We start from the raw sequence: 15,185 nt of genomic DNA, 5'->3' as shown, positions 1-15,185 counted from the left end.
AGAAATAAACAAAAGATAACAAAGAAAACAGTACATATGTATACATATGTGTCATATATGTATATACATATGTGACTGTGCATATGCATACATATGTACTGTGATTATATTACCAAAGCATTGACCAAATACATATTTGAATTTGATAAATTATATAACATATCTTAGCTATATACGTTCTGCATGTCCCTCCGTGTCCCTCCTCCTATTTCATTTCTGCTTCCTAAATAGTCTATAGTATAGTCTACTTCCTATTTTCATGTTTACATATGTGTGTGTGTGTGTGTGTGTGTGCGCATGTGTGCACACACACACACGTGCGCACGCAGAACCCCATTTGCCCACTTCCCTCCTATAGTGCCTAGCACCCTCTGTATTCTGCTTCCATGTCAATACACTTAGCATGCTGGGAAATTTCTCATTAAGGAACCCAAGACAGTGGTTTGCCTCCCTTCTCCTTTCTCCTACTACAAGACCTTGTCCCAGCTCTCGTGGAAGGTTCTTTGGGTGCTAGCACTTTAAGCTTCTGTGGCTCACTGCTGACTGCTACTGTACATCCTTCTCTCCCAGCTTGTTCCCTCCTTCCTTCACCTCTACTTGCATGACTCTAATGTGTCTGTAAAACCCTTGCATTTCTCTGTAACAGAGGTAGAAGCCTTTTTGAATCCTTCAGTCACAAGCCTCTTTCTTTTCCCTAACAGCTTAGTGCAATCTGTTTATGTCCTGTTTGAGGTAATCTTATCCAGTGTACTGGTGGCAGGTATAGCCCCATATGTTTTCACCCATTTCCTTCCATTACACTACAAATATCCTAAGGAGAGAATCTATGTATCTGGTGGATAGATAAGTCCATGGCAGCAAACTCCAATGTTTACCACCATCACCTATGTCATTAACTTATATTTGGGACTGGCAAGATGATTCCATCAGTAAAGCAACTGTCGTGGAAGCATGAGGACCTAAGATCTGTCCCCAGAAGCCACATAAGAAGGCAAGCATCATAGCATGTGCTTATAATGCAATTTCTGGAGAAGCACAGACAGGAAATCCCAGAGGACTCGATGCCCAGCCAGCCTAGCTGAACCTGAGCCAATGAGAGACACTGTCTCAAAAAAACCAAGGTGCATAATATCTCCAAGAACAATACCCAAGGTTGATCTCTGCCCTCCAAGTGCACATACATCTGCCTGTATATATGCACACAGCATGTAAATACACACATTTGAATAATAATTTTACTGCTGTATATAAACATTCTGAAACATGAATTTTACTACCTTCTCTCAGTTACTCTTTGAAAATTTTAACAAAATTATCTTAATTTCACTGAGGAAACTAAGGTCCAACAACCTATGGAACGCATCTGTACTTGCCAGAAGACAGGATGGAACTCCTGACTCTTTTTTATTGTTGTTGCTATTGTTGTTTTGTTCTAATAAAGTAAGGCACCATGGGGAAAAGATAGGTGGAAAATAATCAAAATTTGTTTTACCACCATCATAAATTATTTAAAATTTTATTTTTAGTTTTATGTATGTGTGCATGCACACATGGGTACAGGTACCCATGAAGGCTATAAGAGAGTGATAGATCCCACAGAGGTAGAGTTACAGGAAGTTTGGAGAGGCCCAATGGAAGTGCTTGGAACAACACTAAGGTTCTCTGCAAGAGGGGTACCTGCTCTTGACCATTGAGCCTTTCCCTCCAGTCCATCCAAGATAAATTTGACAGAAATAAGCTATCTACAGGTTACTAAAGACAGATGAGAGAGGCTGTAAATGACTAAGCAAGCACTCTGTCGCTAGAATATTTATTTATTTATTTATTTACTTACTTACTTACTTACTTACTTATTGAGACAGGGTTTCTCTGTGTAGCCCTGGCTGTCCTGGAACTCACTTTGTAGATCAGGCTGGCCTCGAACTCAGAAATCTGCCTGCCTCTGCCTCCCGAGTGCTGGGATTAAAGGAGTGCACGACCATGCACACCTGGCTCAGAATATATATGATACAATGAGCCTCCTTAGATGTAGATGGTGATACCCTCCCTTTATAGAAGGAGAAACTGAGGCTAGCAAATTCTAGGTTGCAACTGAAAGTAGCAACCCAGACCACCTGCAGTGGCCTTGTTCTGAAGAACATGCTTTTCTGCTATATGGGGGATTTCTCTAAGTCAGTGGAGCAAAAGAAAGATAAAGAAAAATAAATTATAGAAATTAATTATAATAATATGTGCTGAGAATTGATGCAGAGACAGGTTCAGATATTTCCACAGGGAAAAGTAATACATCCTAGCTAATGGCCTCCTTGCTTTTTGTTGTGTCTTATTCACTAATTTAAATTGATGTATATACCTATTTGCTTTATGATGTCTATACTCCAAAAGTAAGCAAACACCAGACCTCTTTCACCAAGAACAATGATGCATAGAAAAGACCAGAGTAAGGAGAAAAATGTATTTTATAAATGCTAAAGTAACAATGAAAGATGTGAATAAGGAACAGGGGCTGCTTAGTTAACAATGCAAGTGACAAAATCATTAAACCATGTAGTCACTCTTAGAGGGAAGAAAGAAAAGGACAGAGATTGATGAATGAGGTGGCTCTGAGAATGAAAATCTTGCCTGCAAGCCTGATAACTTGAGATCAAAATCAGAAGCCCACATGGTAAAAGGGGAAAATTAATTCCCAAAGTTATTCTCTATTCACCACATACATAGTTCAGAACATGATGTACCCCTAAAGTAAATAATTGTAAACAAGAAAAGAACAAATGAGACAAACAGGAAACACACAGTAAGATGAACTTGAACATACTCATAATTGTATTAGATATAAATGCTGTAAATATTCCAGCAGAAAGGCAAAGATTGTCAAATCTGAGAAAATCAAAGCTTTCTGTGACATTATGAGGAAACATGCTTTAAACATAGTAAAGCTAAAGTTTAAAAGTAAAAGATGCCAAAAATGATATTATGTAATTCTGTATATTTTCCTTTTTTCCTGGCTTCATTTATTATGTTCTATTTTTCAGCTGTGCAATTTGTGAAAGGATAAAACACACTCTACATGAAGTCCAGGCTTCATGTCTTATTATTAACTGATCTAGTTATTAGCAAAGTGAATGAAGAATAGACTCAACATCTGTGGTTTTTTGAATCACTTCAACAGATACAACTTTCCTTTTAGGGAAAAAAGAAAACAAATATTTATATAGGTAGGTTTAAGTTTGAATAAAATATTTTAATGCTAAAGTGAAGCACTTCTGGAGCTAGAGAATTGGCTCACCAGTTATGAACACGCACAGTGCCTATGCAGAAGATCTTTGTCTGGTCTCTAGCACCAACAGCAAGTAGCTCCTACTACCTGTAATTCCACACCAGGACATTTAATGTCCACTTTTGGACTCTGAGGATACTAGCAGTTATGTGAGCATACACACACACACACACACACACACACACACACACACAGAGAGAGAGAGAGAGAGAGAGAGAGAGAGAGAGACAGAGACAGAGACAGAGACAGAGACAGAGACAGAGAGACAGAGAGACAGAGAGACAGAGAGAGACAGAGACAGATAGAGAGAGATCTAAGTTTTTAAGGAAATAACTTAGCATGTACTTATAAATACCACCACCACAACAAAAACCCTGGAATTCTCTAATATCCTGTCATCTGTAAAGAAATATTTGCTATATATTTCATATAATTTTATTACCAAAACTGAGTTACATTTTCTTCTTTAAAATGGAGTCATTATGTACATTAAGTCTACTTTGCACTGCACTGTGTGTATCTTTTCAAATCAATGTAATATCTAGAAAGACTAATGACCACAGTCCCCCCTAGATTACACCGCAGATATTCACAATGATAACTATAACTAAGTTAGCACTGTGTGTCAGACACTGATAAGAGCTTTTCATGTATCATCTGTTCCATTTTCATATCACTTGCTGTGACCATATACTTTGAATCATCAATAGGCCAAGTCGGAATTTTTAGGAAAAAGTTGAAATTTTCTTTGGCATTTACTTGGCATATACACTACTTCTCTGTACATTTTGTATCTGTCTGCTCTTATTTTCTGAGGCCCATTCAATGCAATGTTCTACCTGTTGAATGTGCCCTGGACAGTATGTGACCACAAAACCATATTTTGTTTGACATATTGATTCAAAGCTGGCAACACTCTGTGGTGAATGATGTGAATCCTTTTAAATTATGCTGCTATATCTCCCAGGCCTTCACTGTAGGTCACTACGTTGTTCCCATGTTTTTACATATTGAACAGCAACGAATATCGTTGTGTGCACACTAGTCCTACTAAATCATGAACATCCAACGACTTGCCTGATTGCAGATGTTCTCTGGAAACTAAAGTCCATACTTGGTATAGAGTTTGAAGTCATTCAGTGGTAATGGGCGCAAGCCTCCGTCATGTGTAAGTTGATATCCATGTCTCTCATTTCAACTAGATATTAAGATACATTGCACTACAGAGGTAGCATGTATGACACAAAAATCAGTGGACACTATTTATAAATCTGGAATTTCCCCCCTCCTTTCCCAAACTCCAGGGCCCTTTGTTCACATTTACCAACACATTCCTGTTCTCACTGATGAGTTAATACAGGTCTCTTTATGCAGTACCATGCAGTGACTCAGTTGGCATCATTACTCAGTTGGCATCTTTCCTAATCAATATAGAGTTGTCTACCAGCCAAGTAGTCTACAACAGAGCAACACTGAATATGTAGTGTGGCCCAAGGTCATACAGCCAGTAAGTGACAGAGTCAGGATTCTAACCCTGCAGTGTTCTGACTCCAAGACCCATGGTCCTCTGTTCCATATTTACTGTGGCAGAAAAAAAGCAGACTCTGGAGACAGACAGTCTGGCATTGTCACTTGGCTAACACTGAGTTAATTGTCACCTTCTCTGTCCAATCTTTCCTCACCTGAGAAGGACTTGGAACAGTATCTACCTCACTGCGAGATCATAGAAGTCAAGTGAACGGATGAATCCAAAGAACAAAGCACATTGCTTGTCAGATAAAAAAGAATTCAATAAACCCATGAACTACTATGTCAGTAAAGTATGCATTGTGGAGAAATTGCTCAGTGGTTAGGAAAGTTTGCTGCTTTCCTAGAAGATGTGAGCTCAGTTGCCAGTACCCACTTTAGACAGACCATAACCACGTATAACTCCAGCTCCAGGGGATCCAAACACCAACTTCTGCCTCCCCAGGTAAGGCACATGCCTTACACACACACTCATAGATAAAAAATAAGCCCCTTTTAAGCATTGTGATAATACTGTGATAAGCTTGTATCATTTACATAGTTTCTGTTTCTCTTTTCTATCACTATTCTTTATAAAGCTCAGAATGGTTGACATTTTTGCATTTTAAATAATGTTTAAAATTTATTGAGCATGGAAATACCTTTTTATTTAAAAAGAAGCTACTTTACTTTTCAATGTAAAATTTTTAGTCCCACTCATTAAAGAATAAAGGGAAGGAAGGCAAGAAGGCAAGCAGAAAGACAGGAAGAGAGGGAGGAGAAAAGGAAGGAAGGGAGGGAGGAAGGGAGGGAGGGAGGGAAGAGGGAAGGAAATGACTTCACAGGCACTGATGGCTATCACACAGTATATCCTGAACACCTGAGTTTTGGCAATCACCAGAAATCAAATGCTTGCCCCACAAATAAACATAGTTCCCCTTATATTTCTCTTTACAAGGAAGCCTGAGCTTTGGACATAATGATCTTGTCATTTCATAGAACATTTTCTAATAAATAAAAACACTAATTCTCAGGAGAGAATCTCCTTATACAGTTGATTTAAAAAAAAGAGCTTAGGGGCTGAAAGACTGCTCAGTAATTAAGAGCATTGCTGTTCTTCTAGGGAACCAGCGTTTGGTTCCAAACACCCATTTCAAGTGGATCACAATCACGTTACTCCAGATACAAGAGGCAACACCCTCTTCTGGCCTCTGATGGCATTGTATTTGTGTGTTTGTGCATGTGTGTGTATGAACACACACATGCACACACACACACAATTTTTTTAAAAGGTTAATAGTCTTCCAAAACTCTCCTGCCAATTGGTGTTTGTGAAATTTTGAGGATATTATTATTTATAAAACAAGCAATAACAGAATAGAAAGAACAGAGTCTATTATATAGTACTGCTAATATACATTTATAAAAGAATACGGTTGTAGTCTGGAGGAACTCTGACACACACACACACACACACACACACATCTGTAAACAAGTTGAGACTATACACACAAACTCTCACAGAGATCTATACAACTGACACAACTATCAAACTGAATCTAAAATACAAGCCATAAGCTAGAAAAGTGGTTCTCAACCTATGTGTTGTGACCCCTTTGGGGGTCTCATATCAAATATCCTGCATATCAAATGCTTATATTACAATTCATAGCAGTAGCATAATTATAGCTATAAAGTATCAAGGAAATAATTTTTATGGTTGGGGCTCACCACAACATGAAGGCTGTATTATAAAGGGTCATAACACTGGGAAGGCTGGAAACCACTGACTTAAGGTCTCACCCTGTTTTTGCCATCAGTGGTCAGAAAAGGAGTGGTGGCTTTATTCCATCTGTGTTGCCTTTGGTGTGTTCACAGCTATCCAAAAAAAAATGACAAGATTATGATCTTGAAGATTCATAGCACAATAGTCTGGCATTTAAACTTCTTGTACTTAGTGGAGTGCTTGTCCTGTACCCATGAAGACCCAAGTTCAATACCCGGAAGCCATGTGTCTTAGTTACTTTTCTACTGAGGTAAAGAGAACCCATGACCAAAGTAGTGTATAAAGGGAATCATTTAACTGGGGGGTTGCTTACAGTTTCAGATCGTGAGTCCATGAACATCATAGCTCTCTTAGCATGGCATCAGGCAGGCAGACATGGTGCTGGAGCAATAGCTGAGAGATTGCTTACACATTAAGGCAACAACTACAAGTCAGATAACAGAATTGAGTGAGCTTTTGAAACCTCAAAGTCCACCTCCAGTGAAACACCTCCTCTCACAAGGCCACACCTCCCAATCCTTCCCAAACAGTTCTACCAACTGGAAACCAAGCATTCAAACATATGAGCCCATGGGGCCTATTCCAATGCAAACAATCAAACCTTCAAAAGGTTTTCCGAGGTGGGTTTTGTTTTGTTTTAATGCCACATATATGTTTGTAATCCCAATGCTAGGAGGTAGAGTCAGAAAGAAGGATCCCTGGGGTTCAACTACTAGATAGTATAGCAGAATCAGTGAGCTTCATGATCTGTGAGAGTTCCTGTTTAAAGACAATGAGGTAGAAAGCAATCTAGGAGGAAGCTCTGTGTGGACCTCTAGACTGCACATTCAGAGACATACACGTGTAAGCATGTATGCATACATCCATGTACTTGAACTCATACAAATGAACGTGCACATACATACACTGGCAAATCCTACCATATATGATGTGTCTGCTATTTGCATGACAGTATCTCATTCCACTTCAGTCTGACCTATTGAGATTGTCTAGGTTTGACTTGTAAGAAAACTCAAATGAAGGTCAGTGAAGGGAGACAGCACGGCCTCCCTTGTGTACTTCGATAAAGCAGGTATTTGAAATCTGTCTCAGCAGCATTTGATTCTCATTTGAAGGAAGTCACACCCACCTCAGGAAACCTTCTGAAGACACCTCTAAATGTCCTTTCTATGACTTTCTGTGCTCCAGTCTATCAGCATTCCACACCCACTCCTACAGGATTGATGGCAAGCATCCATACAACACAAAGAACACAGGGTTTCATCTGGACAGTGCATTGTGCAAGCAAGGCTCTGTGGAGTCCAGGCGTCTGTGACTCACCCATCAGTTCTGGAATCTCTTTCAAAATTTACTGATCTCCTGACAGGAATGGGCAATGGCTTCACAGAAAATGTAAAGCTCTGAACCTTTGCCAGACTCTCAAACCCAAGCACAGCCCAACTGCTTACGCTGAGGATGGGCAATAACTTTGTTCTTCTGGCTCCTGCAAAGTCAAAGATGTCTCTCCTTCCATTCCTCCAGGCTTAATGAATGACAAATTAAAGTCAGCCAAACATGGGCCTACCAAAGGAAGGGCTGCTGGAGACAGATTTCAGATCAAATAGCCTTGGGATTTTTTTTCTGATATGGTTAAGCCTGAGACAGTCCATTTAGTGAAGAGGCAGGATAAGAAATCTGATAAAACAAATATATATATATATATATCTTTCATTACTGCTAAGGCAGAGGTTTGAGGAAACAGAGTGATAGTAATGAAGGAGAGTTGTATGCACTGGTTTCAGCAGGACCCTGGTAGGCTTCTCTATTCTTTCCCTTAGTAACTGGATGAGGTTGCTTAACTGCTCTGAGCCCTAGTTTCTTCATCCACAAATAAGGATAATATCGCTTATTATCTAGTCTCATTTTGAGAGCCAATTGAATTAATTGGGAATTTATCTGGGCACACATAATGAGGACCTCCGATATTGGTCATATCCCCATATTCCAGAAGTTTGGAGACTCTATAGTTAAAGGAAACTTACAGAATTGAGTTCAGACATCTGATATTATAGCTTAAAGGTGAGACCCAGGAAATTGAAATCTAAAAATATGTAATTAGATAATGAATGGATTTCATTCTAGTCCATTGTGTATGTAGCCACTTGGGCACTGTGTAAATCTTGTATTCAAAGATGCACATACATATCCACCAATCAGCACAGAGTTTAGATATGAAGCAACCTATATTCACATAGATACCTGACAAGAACTATTAAGGACTGGGCTGGGGAGGCACTGAAGTGCTTGCCTAGTATGCACGAAGACCTGAGTTATTTCCCCAGCACCCAGTAAAAAGCCAGGTGGGGAGGTACACACCTATAATCCCAGTGCTGAGAAGGTAGAGACATGAGGATCCTAAGGGTTCTCCAGACTAGCCAAATTGGCAAACCCCATGAGAGACTCTTCTCAAATAATCAAGATCAATAGTGACCATGGAACATCAGGTGAGGCCTCCATCAATATGTGCATGCACACACATGCACGCACAGACACAGACACAGATACACACACACACACACACACACACACACGCACATGCACATGCATGCATAAAATCAGAGAATTAAGAAGGATTGTTTTTTAAAGCCTCAAGCATCAACATCAGGCATTAGGACCTTGATATGTGTAATGTTTGTTCTGGTTGGATTTTACCAACATGGCTTCAGAGTCACCCGAGAACAGTCACAATTGGAAGACTGGCCTGTGAGTGTGTCCATGACAAATTTCCTTGGTTGCTAACTAATGCAGGAGGGTCCATTCCCTTGGGAGCAGTACTATCCCTAGATAGGTGGGCTCTATAAGAAAACCAGCCGAGAGTGGACCTGGGAGCAAGCCAGCCAGCAAGGAGGGTTCCTCTTTCAGGTTCCCACTCATGTTCTTGCCCTAACTTCCCTTAGTGATGGACTATAACCTGCAAGAGGGAACAGATCTTTTCCTCACGTTTGTTCAGATCATTTTGTCACAGCAACAGAGTGAAAGAGTATCCTCAGCTAGGGGTCCAGAATAATAAATTCATTGGAAGACGGCCATAGGCTGACCTGCCATAGGGAGGTGACCATCCAGTTAGCAACCTTAGTTTACATGAAACAGAAGTCCATGAGTGGTAGCTCATACAAATGTGGGTGGTGTAGTTTAGATATGAAAGGGACAGGTGAAAATGGCCAAGCACCAAGGGCTCAGTAAAAGTTTCCTGGAGCCACAAACCTGAGGGAGTCTACTTTCAGGGGGAGACTAAAATGGGAAAGGGGGACATGGTCAGACACGTCTTGGACGATGGCCTCATCTCTGTGAAGCGGAGATGACTTAGTTCTCCCATGACAGGCTGTTGGGAAGAGACAGGACTCAGTATGTGGTCAGCACTGAGTGCGGATTGGAGATGACTTAGCCCTAGAATTACAGGATCCTGGGAGAATACACCATTTGGTCTGTGATGAGTGCTAAGTACTGAATGCATCCTCAGCTACACTCCAAGTTTTATGCTCAAAATCCCTGCCAGGCAGTGACAGTAGTTCTCTTCATTGTTAAATGTCATGCTTGACACAAAGCTAGACTATATCCAGGCAGGGACTTGATGCCAGATGTCTGCAGCTCCAATTCATTTGTCACTATCACCACATAATTAGCCATCTATCATAACCACTACTCCATATAATCCTTGACATGACATGCAAATAATTCCCTTACCCAACCATGAACACTTGTTATAAGTGCAACACTCTGCTAGATACCACGGGAGAGAAAAGCAAGAAGTGTAGTCCTTGGAATCAAGAGTCAAGAAGACTTCTACCTAGAGAAATAGCTCAGTGGTTAAGTGGCTGCTCTTTCCTGTGTACCAGGGTTCAATTCCCAGCATCCACATAGTGGCTACAACCATTTGTAGCTCCAGTTCAAGGGGAGCCGATACCCTCTTCTAGCCTCTGTAGGCACCAGGCACACACAGGACACACAGACTTAAATGCAAGGCAAAACATCCATACACATATGATTAAAAGAATTTTCTTTTAAATAGAGTCACGAGGACTCAAAGAGCTCTCCGTGTCCCTAGCAGTAAAACTCAGCTTCTGCTCCATCCATTCTCCGCTGATGCTACCGCGATCCAACAGCCTGCCTAGCAACCCATCATCTAGGAGATTGAAGTTGTAAACTACATCGCTCATCTTCCCCCTAAAGGGCAACTACAAAGGCACTGTAGAACACCATGTCTCTCCTGCCTTAGAATTCTCAGGGTCCTCCTCAGCTGGACCATTTGGAATCTTGGTTACCCAGCTTATCTAACATCTGCTCTGTGTACCCAAGTCTGGCATGGACAAGAGCTCTCAGATGCATCTTTAAATGCCCTGTCCACCTTGGTGCTGATGTCTGGTCCTCTTTTCCCAGAGACTTCTACTAGAAGTTGGTCTTTCCTTTCTAGCCATACGTTGCCTGGTGTTTAGGTGGTGTGAGGGTCTCCCCACCTCACTATTGCTTCTTCCAGCTACCTCACTACTAAACACAAAATTGTTGTTTTCATTTCTGGCCTAAACAGAAATTAATTGATTCCAAATTATTTTACAAATCAATTAGTTGGCTAGGCATGGTGGTGTACACCTTGAATCCCAGCACTTGGGAAGCAGAGGCAGGTAAATCAAAGTCCAGTTGGCCCAGTTATTTCCAAGCTATCAAGGGCTACATAATGAGATCATCCTCAAGACAATAGTAATTAATTAATTCAACTGATAAAAACTATATATTATATATATTATAAAGTTTAAAATATGTATATATAGTGGAATAGCTGAAGCAAGCTAATTAACATGTATTAATCGTATTTTTTAATATTTTTAATAGTTAGCATAATTAAAATCTACTATCAGCAGTTTTCCAGAACATAACACATCACCATTAACTATAATCATCTTGTTGCAAAATGGTTCTCTTCAACTTATTAAATGTTGTGTCCTTTGGTCAACATCATCTATTCCTTCCCCATTCACTCCAGATATTGTCTCCATAGTTGTCTTTAATACTTCTTTACTATGGGTTAATCCTTTAGATTTCACATATAGATGAGACCATGTGTAAAAAGCATACTGTATGGGGCTAGATAGATGGCTCAATGATTTAGGGAATACTACCCTTCCAAAGGACCTCAGATTGGTTCCCAGTACTCACTGATTGTTAAATCCATCTCCAGGGGATGTTGACACTCTCTTCTAGCCTTTGTGGTACATGCATACACATATACACACATGTACACGCACACCCATAAGTAAAAATAAAACCTTTAAAGCACTCTAAGTACATGTCATCAGATGGAAACTCTCACTATAACTCAGTTGCAGTGACTTCCTGCCTGAGCTCCAGGCTTATCAGTTTTCTACCGTTCTGTAATCACCATTAGATTCTGGTGACCTTAATTCCTGTTATCTGATCCATCCCACTCGCAAACTACTTCCTGTGGTCAGATCCTAGACTGATCATTGCCAATAGCCTCCCAGTTTCACATTCCTTTCTCTGCTCTCATAGCTCAGCTTTTCCTACACACCCACTCCAGACTCCGTGTAGGGCCCTGGTTCTCTGGTCTTCTGATCTGTTTTCACCATTTATTATTTCTTGTATAACCTCTCCGTCTTGATGCCATGAGCTGTCATTCTTGTAAAATCCTCCCCTTCTTCTTAGCCATCTCTCTTGTCATCAGCTTACTTAGAAAATCCTTATCTGGTTTTCTGGATTTTGGCTTCTGGGAGGCTACAGTGTAACTTTCTTCTATAGTCCAGAATCAGGATCTGTCTGGCTCCAGCCACCTCCACCACCCCATCCAAGTTCAACACCAATGAGGTCAAAGTTGTATACTTGACGTGAACCAGAGGCAAGGTCAGCACCACATCTATCTTAGGCCCCAAGAGCAGTCCCGTAGGTCTGTCTCAAAAAAAAGAAAAATGTCATTAGTGTTGATATTTCCAAGGCAACCTGTGACCAGAAGAGTCTGAGGATTACAGTGAAACTGACCAGACCATCAAAGCCCTCAAGGAGTAGCCAAGAGACAGAAAGTAACAGCAGATCATTAAACACAACGGAAATGTCACTTTTGAGGAGATTGTCGACCTTGCCCAGCAGATTTGACACTGATCTTTATCCAGAGAACTTTCTAGAACTGTTAAGGAGATCCTGGATACTGCTCAGTCTCTGGGATGCAATGTGGGTGTCTATCACCCTCATGAAATCATAGATGATGTCAACAGTGGTGCAGTGGAGTACCCAGCTAGTTAAGAAGCAATAAGAGACAATGTTTCAATAACAGACCATCTTAGAAGAGAGAAATGAAGAAAGAGATGGAGAGGAAGGAAGGAAGGAAGGAAGGAAGGAAGGAAGGAAGGAAGGAAGGAAGGAGAAAGAAAGAAAGAAAGAAAGAAAGAAAGAAAGAAAGAAAGAAAGAAAGAAAGAAAGAAAGAAAGAAAGAAAGAAGGAAAACCTTACCTGTTTAATAACACCCACCCATCTCAACATTGGCACTTGAGAAAATGAGCAGGGATAGGGCAATAAGATCAGCTGACTTATTGCACTTGAAATGTATGTTTTCAACATTACACATTTCCTTAATATCTTAGTTAGGGTTTTAATGCTGTGAACAGACACCACTACCAAAACAACTCTCATGTGGACAAGATTTCATTGTGGCTATCTTACAGGTTCAGAAGTTCAGTCCATTATCGTCAAGGTAGGAATATAGCAGCATCTAGGCCACCATGGTTCAGGAGGAGCTTAGAGTTCTACATCTCTATCTGAAGGCTGCTAGCAGAATACTGACTTCCAGGCAGCTAGGACAAGGGTATTAAAGCCCACTCCCACAGCAGCACACCTAGTCCAAAAAGGCCACACCTCCTAATATCGCTATCCCTTGCCCCAAACATATACAAACCATTACATTTAATAACTGACCTTATACCCATTTGCCCCAGCCTTTTTTTTTTCAAGACAGGGTTTCTTTGTATAGCCCTGCCTCTGCCTCCCAAGTACTGGGATTAAAGGCATGTGCCACCACTCCTGGCTCAACCCCAGTCCTTCTTTAGGATGCCAATCAAAGGTACCCTCCTCCACATACCCACGCTGCAGGTACCCAGCCCAGACATGTCTGCTCATTACCTCAGAGATACTGCTTCAGTGCCTGCTTCCTAAATATTTAACTTGGTGCATATTTGGAATTTGACAAGAAAATGAAAGTTATTTCACATTTATGACCTTAAAAGAAAAGTCCCTTTCAGCACGAAGTCTCTCTCTTTGCAACATCTATTTGTGGTAAAATTCTGTGAGCACTATTTACAATTATCATCTCCTCCTCACCAACCCTTGTACTTTGTGAGGTAGTGTTCCCCTGACTTCTTCTTAAGGTCTTGCTACTGTTCAAACCAAGTGACCAATTCCCAAAGCTTTAAGTGTTTTCTTCAAAGGTTCTCAGGATTTTTTTTTTTTTTTTACCGAAATATTTGGAATGTTCTCCTACCTCACCATCTATCTCCCAACATTGCGATCTTAATTCTCTCCCCGCTTCCTTGCTTGTATCTAAAACTGGATCTTTTATCAGCTGATGTCCTAACAGATACTACAACTCAATCTACATAAATAATTCTTTTCCTCTGTCCTTCCAGGCTCGAGCCTCCTCCCTGAGTATCCCTCAACCCAGTCATTGGTACCGCTAGTCACCCATTTGCTCAGGACAAAAACTGCTGAAATATTCTTTATGATATTATCATGTTTTGTCTCCTCCCCATAGCACACAAATCCAGACCATCTTCTAAATCTTGAATGTTCTCTCAAAAATATCCCTTAGGTCCACATTCTGCTTCTGTTGATAAAGGCTCTAGATTTGTAAACTAGACCTACCCTCACAAAGCAATAAGAATGGTGACTTAAAAACTTGTTTTTAAAACTCCTCTGGATCTTCCGCTAGAACTATGTCCAATTTTCTGAGGAACCACCAGACTGATTTCCAGAGTGGTTGTACCAGCTTGCGATCCCACCAGCAATGGAGAAGTGTTCCTCTTTCTCCACATCCTCACCAGCATCTGCTGTCACCTGAATTTTTGATCTTAGCCATTCTGACTGGTATGAGGTGGAATCTCAGCATTGTTTTGATTTGCATTTCCCTGATGATTAAGGATGTTGAACATTTTTTCAGGTGTTTCTCAGCCCTTTGGTATTCCTCAGTTGAGAATTCTTTGTTTAGCTCTATACCCCATTTTTTAATAAGGTTATTTGAATTTCTGGAGTCCAGCTTCTTGAGCTCCTTGTATATATTGGATATTAGTCCCCTATCAGATTTAGGATTGGTAAAAATCCTTTCCCAATCTGTTGTTGACCTTTTTGTCTTATTGACAGTGTCTTTTGCTTTACAGAAACTTTGCAGTTTTATGAGGTCCCATTTGTTGATTCTTGATCTTACAGCACAAGCCATTGCTGTTCTGTTCAGAAATTTTTTCCCTATNCCCATATCTTCAAGATTTTTCCTCACTTTCTCTTCTATAAATCTCAGTGTCTCTGGTTTTATGTGGAGTTCTTTGATCTACTTAGACTTAAGCTTTGTACAAGGAGATAAGAATG

General features: G+C 40.4%; 1 pseudogene; it reads left to right on the top strand.

The window, feature by feature from the left end:
- LOC110328378 overlaps window positions 1-12,857 on the top strand; it is a 30,702-nt pseudogene extending 17,845 nt beyond the window's left edge.
- Window positions 12,858-15,185: the final 2,328 nt, after the last annotated feature.

The sequence above is a fragment of the Mus pahari genome, chromosome 10 (genome assembly GCF_900095145.1).
Source record: "Mus pahari chromosome 10, PAHARI_EIJ_v1.1, whole genome shotgun sequence".
Taxonomy (NCBI): Eukaryota; Metazoa; Chordata; class Mammalia; order Rodentia; family Muridae; genus Mus; species Mus pahari.
The sequence above is the reverse complement of the archived record's forward strand: the minus strand, read 5'-3'. Positions and strand labels throughout refer to the sequence as shown.